Source organism: Pleurodeles waltl, chromosome 1_1, assembly GCF_031143425.1.
Source record: "Pleurodeles waltl isolate 20211129_DDA chromosome 1_1, aPleWal1.hap1.20221129, whole genome shotgun sequence".
In the NCBI taxonomy this organism is placed as follows: domain Eukaryota; kingdom Metazoa; phylum Chordata; class Amphibia; order Caudata; family Salamandridae; genus Pleurodeles; species Pleurodeles waltl.
Genome location: NC_090436.1, coordinates 538,948,699 through 538,965,921, shown reverse-complemented (window position 1 = coordinate 538,965,921; position 17,223 = coordinate 538,948,699). Strand labels below are relative to the sequence as shown.

The 17,223-nt window shown below is 43.1% G+C and overlaps 1 protein-coding gene across 2 annotated transcripts in view; it reads right to left on the bottom strand.

Annotated features, from left to right (window-relative positions):
* The window catches only part of LOC138285660 (leucyl-cystinyl aminopeptidase-like), a 289,598-nt gene that overhangs the window by 202,513 nt on the left and 69,862 nt on the right, over positions 1-17,223 (bottom strand). Inside the window, exon 1 of one of the 2 annotated variants that reach the window (XM_069225922.1) lies at positions 15,251-15,384. The exons of the other annotated variant lie outside the window; for it this stretch is intronic. The gene's annotated coding sequence lies outside the window, so the exon portion shown is untranslated. Of the gene's footprint in view, positions 1-15,250; positions 15,385-17,223 lie in introns of those variants that run through there. 2 annotated transcript variants of the gene reach the window in all.

The following is a 17,223-nucleotide window of genomic DNA, read 5'->3' as shown; positions in this document are numbered from 1 at the left end:
ACAGTAATATATTAAAGAGCAATTTATTATTCCATTTATGAACTACATTATGGACTTCTGTTTAATAGAAAGGGAGCGAAAACATTTGAAACACTGACTGTTGGCCTTCAGAACTGATGTTTGCCCATCCTCAACAGATGTTTTAAAAAACAGTATCCTCATTGATCAGAACTTCACCAACTCTTCCATGGCAGCCTAGGCCACCTCCTGCTTCCCCATCCGATTTTGCCAGCTGATGTGCTCCTGTATCTTGCCGTCACTACGGCAATAACATTTATCTTGAGCTCCCATTACTTAATGACCGTTTCCCATAGTGACCAGAAGGTCCTTCACCCTGCTCTTCAAACTATGAGAAAGGGTGTTCTGTTCAATGCTCTTCTGTATAATGTCAGAGGTACAGAAGGTGCCAGTAAATGTACACGCTTTCCATTTGTTCAACAGGTCTCTCTGTTGGACCTGAGAACCACTCACGATACGTTCTCACACTAGTCAGGATGCGTGGTGGAGTCTTCTTTGTACCGGTAGTTGTTCCCTGGAACACCTAGCGCCCTGCACGATAAATGTACGCAGCTAATCATTACAACACCTAAAAATGTGTTTTTTCTGTACAAAGCACTAAGCCAGTAGCTGTTCCTTTCGTGCCATGAACAGAACAGTGTCAGGATCTCTCAAGGGACGAGCGTTGCAGTCCATACAAACCAAAAATCCCCAAAATGCAGTACAGGCGGCTGTGCAGGGACACCTCCAAGGTTGAAACATAAAAACAGTAGAAATTGGACCACAATTTCAATGCTTCCCAAGTATAATCTTAGAAACGGTGACACGAGCACACACAACTTAGGAGGGTGCCAAACATATAAAACATCATCACATATCTTCATTTTTCTCACAGAATTAACATTGGAAAAATGAAATATACATTTTTCCGATACCTAAGGTGCAAGAGGCTTAAGAATATCAAAGCAGGAATAAAAGTCAGTGCTGTGGTGTAAACAGGTCTTCCTGCTGACAAATCAAGTATATAATGTTACATTTGTGACATAGCTGGTTCCTCCAAACAGGTTGTGAGTTTCTAGTGGCCCAATCTGCAAAATGTCACCTGCAAAAAAATATATGTTTTAAAGAAACACTCACATTAGCACCTTAAACTGTCACTTAGTAACAGAGCAAACCATCCAGGTACGTTTAAACAAGCACTGCCAAAGCCTGCAGGTTCGGCCTCGCTCAGCTCGTGTCATGGTTATGCTTTTTTTTTATTTATTTTTTTTACTGCAAGCGAAGGCCACAGAAAGAAAAAAGAAGCACAGCAATGTAACGTAGTAGCCACACACTTGCAATGGTTTCATTTTCAAAAATAACTATCACATATACTTTGAGAAGTTGTTCACATAATATTCAGTGAAACAAGTTTTCTTTTTGAAGCACACCATAGAAATATTTGGTGCTTATTGGTGCAAAGAACAGCTACTCCTGACTTTGAATTACTATAGCCTCAAGACGTAGTTTACACAGGGATAGTGAAAACAATTTACACGTAAGAAAGATTTGGAAGAAAAAAAAAAAAGCTAAATTAAGAATAGGTTTACCAGCCCTGCACTTAAGTGCACCCTTTTTAGGCAGATGTGCATGTGATCAGGAAAAAAAAAATGCCATGCACTCAAAGTGTAAGCGAGCCAATCGCTGAATTGGGCTGACCTATTGCCTCATGATGTATGCAGTGGATGAATAGGGCTGACCTGATTCAGTGTACTTCAATTCATTTTTTATTTAGGATGTTTTTATTACATTAGGCTACAGTGACAACGCTGTTTGTATGCCAGACCTAAAATTCATACGAGTAGATTTCCCTTTGAAGCTTCCAATTCTGCTGCACATAACATTTCTTAATAAACGTCACTAGAGTTCAGTATACTTTGAAGGGTAAAATAGGTATCAAGAAATCAACAAAAATGTGGTGGAAATACTGGAAACCAAAATTCTTAGCAAATGTAAATACCTAACGTGTATAACCCTATGGGCCCTCTGCGGCACTGTATAAGGAGGTCAATTTTCATACAAATAATTTCAAACCTGGCAAAAATAATCAGCCAAAACATGTTTTCAAGTTCCATGAGAGGTCTGGTGTTATTAGAGGAGGGACTGAGAAAATGTCTCACTAAATAATACATGGGATTCTGTAATCCTTGCATAAACGTCAGGCTCTAATTTGTTTATAATCAGTGGGTTTGTGATGCACTCAGTTGCTAATTATAAAGAACGAGGTCGGAACTCGACAATCATAAGTTATTATAGCCAACCTCTGACGTCACAATGCTTGCTGCCAGAGCCAGCAGCCAAGGAGAAAGACAAGTCATGTCAAGGAATAAGTATGGAAAATGGAATTGTGCTTTTCTTTCTTCTGCTCTATTTTTCTAGCTTACAATGACGAGCAGAGAGAACATGTTTATTTTTGCACTCCTTAGTCAATTAGAGAAAAGCTAAAATATTTCTGCAGGTTTCTACATATTCTTTGCTACTGCAGCTTTTTAAAAACTGACTTGTTTTCAACAGTTTCTAATTTCTGCTGCATCAATTACCTAACAGGCTTTTTAAATATGTTTAACTTTGCACTATAGGTTTTATTGTTATTCTTCATGTGTGCAAAAATGCTCACTCTTTCATCTAAAAGAGCTAGGCACCAAGGTTGTAAGTGGTTTGTGGGAAAGGTGATGCTGTGACCATGTATTTTATAGGATACAGTACCCCCTGGCGTACATGATAAGAATATTGCAAGTCACCTCGAAGATCCATAACCGTACAAAGGAACTCAACCTTTTTCCTCGTTCCTCTTTATGGTAATGGCACTCCTCTCTAACTTTCAATATCTGTATAACATATGGCATGGGTACTTCATTCCTTATATATTACACAGGAGAATGCAAAATTCACATAAATTCCTTTCCATATTTTTCTTATTACTGTATAGGCGTGGCATCACTAGTCAAATGTAATAAAATACATTTACATAGCTGCTCAACTATAATAAGCTATTACATTTGCGTTGTGACACCACAATGGCTGCACAAGAGCCAGCTGGTTAAATCATTGGAACATGAACTAGCTTTTCAGCTCTTCACAACAGCTTCCTGAGATTACCAGTAATTAGCCTAAAGGAGCCATTGAATGCGGCAGGTTTATTTTTTGCACAACTGAAGTCAGTTTTGGGATAGGCAAATCTCTGCATGTTACAGCGCATTGTGAACTATAGTCATTATGAACAGTGATTTTTTGCTACAAATTTCTAATCGCAAATTGATGTCTTTAATTTCTGACAAGATTAGTTTTCATACTAATTCATGTGAAGGAGCAAGATGCCAAAGATGTAAGCTTTTCAGGGAAGGTTAATGCAGTGACCAAGTATTATAAGGAATAAAATTCTTCCTGCCCTTGTTAAAACAATTGTATCAGTCACCTTAGCTTTCCATAGCCTTATAAAGGAACTTTACTTTCACCCGTGTTCCTTAGTATGGTCATGAAACGCTCCTGTGACTTGCAATGTCCTTATAATTTACAGCTAAGGACGCTTCATCCCATATATGGCGCAGCCCAAGCTTTTCTTCTGCTTTAGATTGTTGCTGGCGCTGACGAAATCGCAGAGACATCTGGCTGATAGAAGTCTGACAGGGGCTGAGGAACGTACACCAAGAACAGGGTTTAGTTTTGGAGTTGAACTGACAACTAGCTGCATCTAGCTTTTCACGTGTGGAATATAACAGAAACAAATGATCTACTAGTGTGCAATCTGGAAACGTGTTTGTTTACCAGGTATTTAGAGCGAAATATCCGAGCCCGCCATTTTCTAAGAAACTGGATTACATTTGCACAAACTCTATACATGTTTCCCACTGCTATAAAAACCCGTGCCCATTCTGCTTCCTGGGATGACGTCAGCCCAGAAAGCTGCCAGTGAAAATTTACTGCCGGTGCCATCTGCTAAGTGGAGCCTGGGAAGCTTTCACAATGTGGGTATGGTGTGTACACAGACAAGCTAAATAACAAAGCGTACACTCGGGCAAGGAAGGAACAGCTACATGTTGAATGTGGAATAAAACACTGCCGCGTCTTTACTAAAAACATACAAAATATGCGAAAACAGACACCAGACAAAAACGAGCATTGGCAAAGCAAATAGGTCTCGCCTATGCAAAAGCTGTTCAGCATGGCTAAAAGTTAGTGACATACAGTAGAGTGGTGCAGAGTGCAGTGGTGCGGAGTGGTGTTAAGTGGAATGGTGCAGAGTAAAAGTGCAGTGGTGTGTAGTGGTGCAGAATAGAGTGTAGTAGTGTAGAGCGGAGTATGCCTGGTATAGTAGTACACTGCCATTACAGCAACACATTTTCTATTGAAATGACAATTACATTTGCACAGACATACTGTTTTACTAATAAAACTATTTAGAGCACAGACGAAAATCTGTGGAAATGTAATCACCTAGTGTAATGATTTTTTAAAATCATTTTTCAAACACACTTCAGAAATAAATAAAAAAATGTGCTTCTTTATGTTCCTAATTCTGATATATTCTGAAATACATACTCTCTCGTTACCCCAATGTAGGAAGCTGGCTCTGTATTTACTATATCAAAATGAGATAAAGTGTGCACGGAGTCCAGGGTTCTCCAGAGGTGTAACAGAAGCTAAAGTAGATAATACTAAAGCTCTCTTTTGTGGTAGTGTGGTCAAGCAGTTAGGCTTATCAGAGGGTAGTGCAAAGCATTTGCTGTACACACACAGTCAAGAAATGAAGGCACACACTCAATGACTAACTCCAGGCCAATGTATTTATATGGGAAAAATATATTTGTTACTTTATTTCTAGAACCAAAAGATTCTCGTTGCAGGTAAGTACAGTTGTAAGTACAGTACAGTTGCAAGCATATGTATCAAAGTTACCTTAAGTTTGGCAAATAAAGCAGTTTATAGGCAAGTAACACTTTTCACTTTCAAAAGATGACAGTGCAATTTTTAGAACATTCCGGGGGTTGGGAAGTGGTAGTGCAGTTTTGAGGTAAGTACTTGACTTACAGTTCCAGTCTGCTGGACAGAATTGCCTGGGGACCTGCTCTGGACTGGTGGGCCATCTGGACTCAAGCTGTGGGCGTCAGGTGCAGAGTGGGCAGGACTCGCGGATCTAGGGCCGTTCTGGAGTGCTTTTTGGAGTTTCTTGTGGGCAGGGCTGCTGTCCTCAGGAGTTCTTGGTCCTTTGGAGGGCAGGCAGTCCTCTGGGGGTTTGTAGAGGTCGCTGATTGTTCAGGATGTGCGGCCTTTTTTTAGCAGGGCTTCTGACGCTGCAGACAGGCTGGTAGGGCTGGGGCCAAGTCAGTTTGTCCCTGGAGTCTTCTCTGCTGGGCTCAGCTTAGCAATCCTTCTTCTCTCTTCTTTCTTCTTGAGGTCACCAGAAATATGGTGAGCTGGGTTCAGGGGTGCCCTTAAATCCTAGATTTAGGGGCATTACAGGGGTCAGAGGGCAGTAGCCAATGGCTAAGGGTGGCTACACCTGTCCTGTGCCCACTCCTTTTGGGGAGGGGGGGCACATTCCTAACCCTATTGGTCCCTGTGCTCCAAACCAAGATGGAGGATTCTGCAAGGAGGGGGTCATTTCAGCTCTGGACACCCTGGGGCTGGTCCTAGCTGGAGTGGACACTCCTCCATGTTTTACCAAATTTTCCTGCCAGACTTTCCACCAGAAGTGGGCCTTTGTCCAGGGGCGGGCATCTCCACTTGCTGGAGTGCCCTGGGGCACTGTAACAGGGAATTGAGCCCTTGAGGCTCGCCGCCAAGTGTTGCAATTCCAGCAGGGGGTGGGGGGGGGGGGGGGGGGGGAAGGCGTGAAGCACCTTCACCCAGAGCAGGCTTTGTTTTTGACTCCAGGTGGCACAAAGGCCCTTACCTCATGGGGTCAGAAACTTGTCTTTTAGTAACAGGCTGGCACTAAAGGGTTGATTAACATACAGGAGGCATCTCTAAGATGCCCTCTGGGTGCTTTGTACAATAAATCCAACACTGGCATCAGTGCTGGTTTATTGCAATGAGAAGTTTGATACCAAACTTCCCAGCCTTCAGTGAAGCCATCATGGAGCTGTGGGGTTCATGACAGACTTCCAGCCCATGTACTTAATATGGCCACATTGCATTTAGTTATGCCCTCACCAGTGGTAACGTGCACCCTGACTTAGGACTGTAAGGCCCGCTAGAGGAGTGACTTACCTATGCCAAAGGCAGGGTTGGTGGGCAAGGGACACAGAGGGATGCCATGTAGACTTTAGCTTTTTCTCCCTTCCAGCACACACGGGCTGTATAGGCAGTGTACATGTGCTTGGTGAGGGGTCCTCTAAGGTGGCATAATACATGCTGCTGCCCTTGGGGACCTTCCCTGGCCACAGGGCCCTTGGTACCATGGGTACCTTTTACAAGGGACTTAACTGTGTGCTAGAGGTTTGCCAATTGTGGAAACAAAGGTACAGATTATGGGAAAGAGCACTGGTGCTGGGGCCTGGTTAGCTTCCAATACTTTGTTAAAATATGCGTCTAACAGTTTTGTTGCTTTGAATGGCAAAGTCTTGGGGTTCACTGAAATCAATCGAATATCAAAATAACACTTTGAGATAGGAAACTATTTCATAGCTCAACACCCACCCACACGCATTGGTGCAAACACATGCGCGCACAGACAGACACACATATGCTGGGGTGCACGCAGACACACACAATAAAACACAGACACACACACAAACGTGTGTGAATACTAAGTCGCATGCACCGGCATGTGTGCGCACACGCACACAAAAAACACACACGTAGATTTACAAAAACACTCTCACATAAAATGATACACCCACAGCTCCATTCACAGAGAAACTCACAAATATGCACATACACACACACACAAGCATGCATACGCACACAAACACCTCTATACACGGATGCCCAGACTTTCGCTGAAGAAATGCACATAAAATCTGACCTGTAGGCACAAGGACATAACACACACGCACACTGGCAGGCACAAATACACACAGACACAAGCGCACATGTACAAGTGCATGTGAACGTAGCTCACTCACCCTGGCTGTATGAACAACTAATCTGAATGTCATATTTCCGCCCCATCGTCTTGCTACTGGGTAGTAAATTTCTACATACAACAAATCCTGAAACATTCCTATCACATAATGTGACTGGTATCAGTGTCAGCGTTCTAAGGTGTGTTTCGAAGTCCAATCACTCAGACCTTGAGTATCACCAGGTCATGTGTACCCATCTGTCAGTCATATGTCTGTCATACGTAATGTCCACCACTGCTGGTACAAGGGCTTCTAGACAACATACACAACCAGGAACATGGCACACACAACATCCTGAAAACTCCAGGCTAAAAAGTGAAATTGGGAACAGACAACAGAAATCCTCTAATTTCAATGTGCTGGAGACCAGCTCAACATATATCTTTTTAAACGTCAAATGAAAATCTAAACAGGCCCCTCACCACACTACAAACCATCATAGCAATTCTTAGTTATGCAGCTTCCATTTCCTGCAAAGTAGTAGTTGGTGCTTCGTGACTTGGCATGCATCATGTGCTCTGGATCTCCTTGATTTGATGCATGCTTGTTTCCCTGATTAAAGAGTGCTTACTTAGGCAGTTTTCATTATGTTCTCAGAACACAGTGACAAATCCACTAGATGTTGCATAAGTGACACCTACTGGCTTTGCCAATGTTTGTTCTTTAAAGCAAACAAACACAAATGATGGACAGAATGCAGAACCAATCAAACATTCAGCCCCAGGCACAGATCTAGGTTTAATCCATCAGTTCTTTTGCTCACCACGCCACCCGAGTTTGGACCCAGCCATATGCAAATCAGTCTCGACCGTGTTCCCCATGGGAACAGTCCAGCCCGACCAGCCAGGCCAGGTCCTCCCTGGACCAGAAACCAGCAGCATGGGACCGGTTAATCAGTCAGGCTAGCTTGAATCCAGTGGCAAGTACTTCCTGACTTGGCAAGTATCATGTGCCCTTGGTCTCACTGATTTGATGCATGCTTGTTTCTTCTGATTAAAGAGTGCCTACTTAGGCAGTGCTCATTATGAACACTGAACACATTGACAAAGCCAATAGATTTTGCAAAAGTGACACCTACTGGGTATGCCTATGCTGTTGTCAAAAGACCTATTATGGACAAAATCAAGAAAGGCTGGCAGTGGGCTTCAGGTCAGCCCAATGCTTACCATTTGCTGCCCACTAGAAGTAGCTGCCCTTCACTATTGGAAACTATGGTGAGGTTTAAAATGCTTACTTCCCAAATGTATATATGCTCTTCAAAACACACTGTGCCAGCTAGCAGCTCATTTACTTCCAACAGACAGAGTTGAGACAGCTTCTTTGCACTGATGAGCTTATGTGGATTGCACTTAAAAAACAAACTAGCAAGGTATATGAATTCGGTATTGCCTTCACAGATATTAATAAATGGTACTGTCCGACGCAACTAGTAATGGTCAACGAATGAGTGTATGCACCACAGGAGGAGGAGCATGCATTTAAGACATAAGCCCTCATGCTTCTTAACACACCTGACCTACTGTGTGAACATAAAAACAGTGGATAAGGCACATGGGTAAGTAAACTGATAAGGAGCGGGACAAGGGTGATGAAATTCCTGAATTGGTTCTGGTTGGTGCAATTAAAGATTAAAGATACTTTATAAAGCCTAATTTATGAACTGGGACATTCCTTGGCAAGTCAGGGTGAACTAACACCAGAGATTGTCTAGGGAGATGTGGGCAGACCAGAGCATTTCTACACACCATCTGCAAATGCCTAGAAGTGAGGAAATTCTAATGGAAAGTTATGAATTGTTTGACTAGGCCCACTAGGACCCTATTAAGTCCAAATACAAAACTCTATGTTCTTGGGATATAGCATGAAGACATTATATCTAGATACCGAAAGATTCTGAAATTTAGGGATGGTGTTGGGAAGCCTCTGCCCTCTCCACTTAAAACAATGAGAATCAGATATGGATAGGTATATGAGGGCAGAAAGGTTTGTCTATGATGACTGTGAACGTCTCCATAAATTTTAAAAGGTATGGGAATCCTGGAGGTACTCAGCATCTCAATAACTTTAAGCAACAGGTGTTGATACACCCAAATGTATCCATTAAGTTATGTAAAATCTATGCACATTCTGATTTTTCCTTCTGTCTTCCATGTTAGAATGACTGGAACTAGCCATTCAGAGGCCTTCATTGCTTCAATTAAACCATCCTTACAGTTTTTTCTAATTCCTGTTCCAATTCTGTTCCTTAGACGTCAGCAGCACTGGCCTAACCTTGTGCACTTAGAATTATTTTGCACTAAGCGGTGTTATTATATGTAAACATTTTATCAGCAATCCCAACTTATCTCTAAAACATATGGATAGCTCTCATTTAATTTCTCAAATAGGCAACTTGTGTGACTGACTCCCCAACACACAGCAGCTGGTTAAGATGGTTGGGCTCAAGCCTTCTGCCAACGCACCCTCAAGGCCATCTCAATAAGCATCCTGCATCTCTTACTGTAGAGGTGTGTGCCATCCTTTGAACTTGTTCTGTGCATTAAAACAACCTAATAATGCTATCTTTACCCCTTTCAGGGGCTGTTCATTTGATATCAGATGTATTCAGCCTTTTTAAAATATATATGTAGCAATCTCCAGTTAATGTACAATGTGCCATATAGTTTCCCCAGACACGCACTGGCTTACCATTTCCTTTAATTTCGCAGAATGGAACGTCTTGCCCACCACCTACTCCACAAATCTGGAGAACGAAGTCTCTCACATTTTCATCATTTTTTCCGTCCGTTTACTGTGTTTATGTTGAGGTAAAACCACAACTACAAGCTCTGATACCCCCAGCAAACATATGGGAATAATGACCCACGCTTGACTGGATGAAGGGAAAGTGTTATCAGCCACTACACGTCCCTTCATGCTGCATTTGAAATGCACACAATCGCCATTGCACTTTTTTCTTACTTTATCAGCAAAACGCTTTGCACTCCTTCCCTTTCTTTAGCACTGCCAGTCTTATACATGCCACCTCCAAATATATCTTGTCCATCATGGACTTAACTCCCTGAACATTCCCGTGTTCTACACTGTTCACCTCCAGCTTTTTTAGATTTCAAGACATATTCAAATATTTCGACCATCACTTTCTGCAATGTTAAAATCTTTGTCAGCAGCAATTTGTCTTGCATCATTTTCCTGCTAATCTTTTATACAAGCTGGTCATATATCATTGGGTTGCGGAATTACTGATAATTACATAATACTGCCAATGCCCTCAGTGCTACTATATAATTGTCTACAGATTCTTATGGCGGCTGACCTTTGCCAAGGAACCGGTGCCTCTCTGTTCCTTCATTTTTTCTTCTTGCTATACATAATATTGAATTTCCTAACAGCAGTCTCATATACATCAAAACCGTCATCTTCTTGGTCATCGGTTAATTTGGGAAAAAGGTCTATTAAAGTCTCTCTACCTTCAGCAACGGAAAAGTTCTTGAGCCAAGCCAACTTCTGTTTTAGAAGCAAATATGTCCCACCCAGGGGTAGCTCCTTTGCAATGGCGAAGGAGCATCGCCCCACTGGCTAAGAGCCAGCAGCTGAAAAATAAAACAATATTTGTGTTATTTTTTAGCTGCTGGTTCAGCTGAGCCAGCTTGTGAAGGGAGGGGCGGGACTGGTCCACGGGACGGGGGAGGAGGGGAAGTGGAGTCAGTGCACTAAGTGCGCATGTTAGTTTGGCCGGGTCTCTTAGGCCAGCCAAACTGACATGCGCACTTAGATTTCTCCAACCCGACTGTGTTACACAGTCAGGTTGGAGAAACTGCACACACTCCAGCGCAGTGTGAGCACAGACCAAGCCGCTCAGACCAATCCTGGCACTGCTCTCATGCTAGGTATAGCATGAGAGCAGTGCCAGGATTGTGTGGTTGAGCCTGTGCTGGTGTCCCAGGGAATGCTGGGACACCATCAGAAGAGGAACATGAGGGGGCCGGAGGCGGCAGGAAAAGTAAGACCCATCCTCTTGATATTTGCGCCGGCTGCCGCTTGTCCCACCTCCGATGACTTCTACATAAGCTTCAAAGCATTCTATCCATTATCCCATTCTAAATTTGGTGACCAGTCAGCTGTTAAAATGTCAGGGGAGCTTGCATATTGTTAAGAAAACAGGTCACAAATAATTGTGTAACGTAGTAACATGACAATTTGTGTACTACCAAATACATATTCCTTTCTTGAATTGCCACAATTGTGGCATTAGATTATTTATTTTTTCCATCTTTTGTTGCAGCTTTTACTGTATTCAGCAGTCTTGACTGTTTGTTAATTAAAGATGTTCATCAAAAGAACAATTCCTTTTTTTATTTCTATTGTTGAAAGGAAGCACATCACTGTCATACACACTTATAATACTTTGTTAGAAATGGGGTCTCTAGTTGGCAGTCGGTTTGTACCCTCTCCAAGCAGGGACCCTCACTCTAGTCAGGATAAGAGAGATACACGCTCAGATAGCCCCTGCTCACCCCCTTGGTAGCTTGGCACAAGCAGTCCAGCTTATCTCAGAAACAATGTGTAAAGCATTTGCACATAACACACAGTAATAAGTGAAAACACTATAAACTGACACCACACCAGTTTTAGAAAAATAGCCAATATTTATCTATATAAAACAAGACCTAATATGATAAAAATCCAACATACAGTAATAAAATTATGAATTCTGCAAGATTTACTCAAAAATACAGTTCCTTGAAGTCCATAACTCCACCTGGGGCTATCACGGCAACGTGATCAACAAAACCAACAGTTCAGGCCGGCTGCGGCATTGCGGGTCAGCTATAGTGTCGGGAAGACCCACAAACAGTACCTTGGATTTGCAGGGCGTCGTGATCCTCGCGGTGAGCTCCGGAGAGCGGTGTCACTGACGTCGCAGTGTCGGTGCAGGAGTCGTCGGGCCCTTAAGGTCACACGCGTTGCGGACCGAACTCCAGGCTGATGAAGTCAGGTGCGCCGGCGTGGATGGTGTCGGGGCTGCGGTGCGAAGCGGGACAATGCGACGTGCGGTGCCAACAGGTCATGGTACAGGCAGCCACTTGGTAACGACGTCCAGCAGCGTCGGTGAGACCAGGGCTGCAGTGTGAAGCGGGACAGTGCGACGTGCGGTGTCCACAGGTCTTGGTGCAGGCAGCAGCGGCGGCGTTGCTGAAGCGCTGTCGTCTGTAGGCACAAGCTAGCGGTGCGGGATGGGACTGTGCTTCGTGACCCTCACGAGCGGTGTCCACAGGCCACGGTGCAGGCAGGATGCCTGGAGATGACACAGGAGTCGATGGTGCTGGCACCAGTGTCAGCAGGAGCGGCGTCGCCGGGGATGCCCAGGCTGCGGTGTGAGCAGGCAATGCCGGAGTGCGGGGCCCACACGTCGTGGTGCGAGCAGCGGCTCGGTGAAGTCATCTGATGATGGCGTCGGGGAGACCAGGGTCGCGGTGGGAAGCGGGGCAATGTGACTCCGTGTGGCATCAGCAGGTCACAGTGCAGGCCAGCGGCATCGCTGGCGGCATTGAGGTGGTTTCTTCTCTTGAACAGCACAAAACACACAGTTACCAGTGTTGCAGGTTGAGGAAACTGAAGTTATTGGTGTCCCTGAGACTTCCAACAGGAGGCAAGCTCTACTCCAAGCCCTTGGAGAACTTTCCCAAGCAAGACATACAGCAAAGTTCACCCTCTGCACTCTTTTCGGGCAGGAGCAGCAACTGCAGGCCAGTCCAGCAAAGCAACACAGCAAAGGGACAGTACTCCTCCAGCTCTTCTCCTTGGCAGAGGTTCCTCTTGATTCCAGAAAGATTCTAAAAGTATGGGGTTTTGGGTCTTCTTCTTATACCCAGTTATGCCTTTGAAGTTGACAAACTTCAAAGCAAAGTCTCAAGTGTTTGCAAGATCCTTCCTTGTCCAGGCCAGGCCCCAGACACTCACCAGAGGGTCGGAGACGGCATTGTGTGAGGGCAGGCACAGTCCTTTCAGGTGTGAGTGACCACTCCTACTCTCCCCTCCAGCACAGATGGCTAATCAAGATATGCAGGCTACACCCGAGCCCCCTTTGTGTCACTGTCTAGAGGAGAGGTGCGAACAGCCCAACTGTCAAACTTACCCAGATGGGGAATCCACAAACAGGCAGAGTCACAGAATGGATTAAGCAAGAAAATGCCTACTTTCTAAAAGTGGCATTTTCAAACTAACAATCTAAAAGCCAACTTCACTAAAAGATGTATTTTTAAATTGTGAGCTCAGAGACCCTAAACTCCACATTTGTATCTGCTCTCAAAGAGAATCTGCGCTTTAAGGATATTTAAAGACAGCCCCCATGTTAACCTATGAGAGAGATAGGCCTTGCACAGTGAAAACCGAATTTGGCAGTATTTCACTGTTAGGATATATAAAGCACACTAGTATATGTCCTACCTTACACATACACTGCACCCTGCCCATGGGGCTACCTAGGGCCTAACTTAGGGGTGCCTTCCATGTAGTAAAAGGTAAGGTTGAGGCCTGGCAAGTGGGTACACTTGCCAAGTTGAATTGGCAGTTTAAAACTGCACACACAGGCACTGCAGTGGCAGGTCTGAGCCATGTTTACAGGGCTACTAATGTGGGTGGCACAACCAGTGCTGCAGGCCCACTAGTAGCATTTGACTTACAGGCCCTGGGCACCTCTAGTGCACTTTACTAGGGACTTACCAGTAAATCAAATATGCCAATCATGGATAATCCAATCAACAATACACTTTACACAGAGAGCATATGTACTTTAGCACTGGTTAGCAGTAGTAAACTGCCCAGAGTCCTAAAGCCAACAAAAACAGGTTAGAAAAAATAGGAGGAAGGAGGCAAAAAGACTGTGGATGACCCTGCAAAAAGGGCTGTTTCCAATATACTTTTATCCTCTTCTAGAAAGGTTTTCCTCTAATGAAGATGATGTCACATCAACACATGCAGATCCAATTGCTGATGTTGAAGCCCTTCTACTTGCGCCGATCAAAGATCACCACATCATTGCTACCATTCTACTGGCTGGTGAGACTGTTCATGCTGAGCTGTGGGAGGATATTTGTATGTCCTCATGCTGATTGTGTCTGTTGCGCCTGCCACTCTCACTGCACTTGCCCATTTCCCACATTTATTTTCTAAAAAGCTTGAGTATAGCAAACTCTGCAGTCAGCTAAGGGCACCAGTAAGTTCAATGAAATAAAGGTTACTTAATAAGTACTGTGGCCGCTCCTCCTCTACGCACCATGGCATCTTTTGTCAGCAGAACTGATCCAACACACAAACTCCATAAGAAGTGGGCTTTTTTTGGCCTGGTCCTCCCTTATGTCTCACAATCAGATTCGCTCATCAATACTAAAAAGACGCAAAGCTGAAAGTCACTGGTTAATGTAATATTCATTCAGAACAAATACATTTGTATTTACAGGAAGGACCAGCTATCAACAGCCCTAGCTGCAAACTCCCTTTACATCCTTCAAGAGGTCCAGCCTAAAAAGCCCATTGGAATGAACAGATGATAGAACACACTACACCCTACAACTCAGGTACTTCATGGTACTGCTGCGTTTCCACCATTTGAAATAAAGCACATGGACATTTTAATGAACTGGATAACGCACACCTGTCCAAAATGGAAAGCTCTCATCGTTGTGATCCTTTATTCGACTTGCATGAAGGGTGGGGGTATTTTGGAGGAGTTGTGCTGTTGAAGCAAGCTGATCACATGGGCCCATCCCTACGGGCAGAGAAGGTTTGATATATGGGAACAGGGTTATTACTACAACACAACAGCATCAGAGGGGATACTGCTGAATAACACTGTGCTGTGAAATTACCTGGAGTTGGTTATCTAAGCTTGTCTGGGCAGACCTAAGAGATGCAGCTATCCTTCATCCCACCCCATCTCCAATTCCAGTCCCAGGTCTATTTTAGTATTTTCAGGTACTGCCTTAAATTTCACCTCCCCTTCTGAACAGTACAAAAAAGGCATCTTTATGACTTGATGGTCTCCTAAGGAGTATGTAAGCTCTGGGAAGGATAAAGTTTGTGCCAAGACTCTTCACACAAAGCTAGAAATATATTCCATGAATTTCCCAGAGTGAGGCTCTTACCTTTTAAAAATGTTCCCAGGTGACAAATGCAATTTCCGTGTGCTACAAGGTAGCATTGTGTGAGTTGCCAGCTCTGCTACCAGTTTCTCGGTATACTTATGCACACTCACAACTCACTTAATTCAAACAGATCATGTTCTGAATCACAACAAAACCTCTGCATCACTAGAGTAGGTAACAAGTACTACTACTTATTTATGCTTAAAGTTACTTAATGAAGAACATTCTAGATGATTATTGCATTTTATTAACACCCAAACAACCGGCAAATTAAAATCAATCCACATATCCCAATAATTTACTGACGAAAAACACCTATGAAGAAAAGAGGAACGGACAAGAAGGCACCAACTAGAAGACAACAGTGCTGAATTTTTGGTAAAGGCACTAACTTGTCCTTATCTTTGTACATTATCCAAGGGCCAGGCACACTATGTCTGCCTGACTGTCTGATTATCATTCACCGACAGGGGATGCGTTCTGCGCAGGCGCGGCTGCTGTTCAGAAACTGAAAGCAGCAACATAAACACGCCGCTCACGACTACGGCAGATGCGACGATATTTTTAGGAAGTTTCAAGCGAATCACAATGATGTTACTTTCTACACGAGATTTTAGAGGATACACCAAAATGAACTCAATATCCAGACACATAATTGCGGCAATAAAAAGGCAGAGCTGCGTAATTAAATAACAAAGCAAGGTAAGCATATAGAGATCCTTCAAGGTAAGAACCAAAGTGAGCCCAAAGTATATAGACAGAGAGAAATATTAATGTAAAAAGATGAACCTCTGGTCGGATAAACCGTCAAAGCACTTTAAACCGATGGACTCTTGGAACCACCTTTCACTTCAATACAAATAACACACTCAATATTTTTGTTCCCATCAAAATGTAGCACAGCTAAAAAAGAAAAAAAAAATCGCAACGTTCTACAAATGGTACAGTGCGAAGCTGGCCTGCAATTAAACGACCGGGTAACAAACCAGAAGCTAAATGAAACGAACATTTGATACATAATTCAAATTTGAAATTATTCAATACTGAAAACACGGACCAGTGCACGTTTAGAACATTTTATTCGTTTTTAACTAACTAACATGCAGACTGGTAATAGTTTCCACAGGGACGTATTCATAGAACCACTACGATTTTCGAGATTTTATCCCCAAAGAATAATACATAAAACATATACACAGTTGAGGGGATTTAGGATCGCTTTAAACTTTTATCCAATTAAAAAACACACATAGCTGAGGGGAACTTACGACTTCTTCGAGCTTTTATTCATTAAAAACATACATAGCTGTGGGAGATTTAAGATTGCTTCGAGCTTTTACCCAATTTAAAAACAAAGATATCCAAGGGGAATTTGCAATTTAGGATTTTCGCACGTTTGCCATGTACTTTTAAGTATGTGATGTTTAAACGGCAAAAATAAATAAATCAAGAAATCAAGTTTTATAAACACGGAAAGCACTTCATATAGTGAAGAATGGAAAATATGTTTGATTTGAAGACTTCTCCTCCCACAAATCCTATGCGAAAATGTAGCTGCTGCCTGCAAGTTTTGGAATGCCTAAACACAAAACTTCACCCATTCGCCTTCACATGTCCAATGACACGCCGCCAGGAAAACCATCTTTCACGCCCGCTAACTAGCAGGGTATAAGCAATATCACGAGCACTTTCTGCAAGTAGGATATGGATTTTCCATGTTCAGTTCTCTGTGTTTCTACACACATAGGGAAAAAGTTTTTGTAACTGGGCAATGCATTTGCAACTGAAGTTGAATTAAGAGTACTAGAGCATTCCATATTTGTGTTAAAAAAATAAATAAATAAAATAAATAAAACTTACATCCAATTTAAAAAGCACATTAGTAATCAGATACTTAACTGTTTCGCCAAGCCTATTCAAACATAATTGCTATCCTGCATCACTGAATGCACTCAATTTCAACAAGATACACA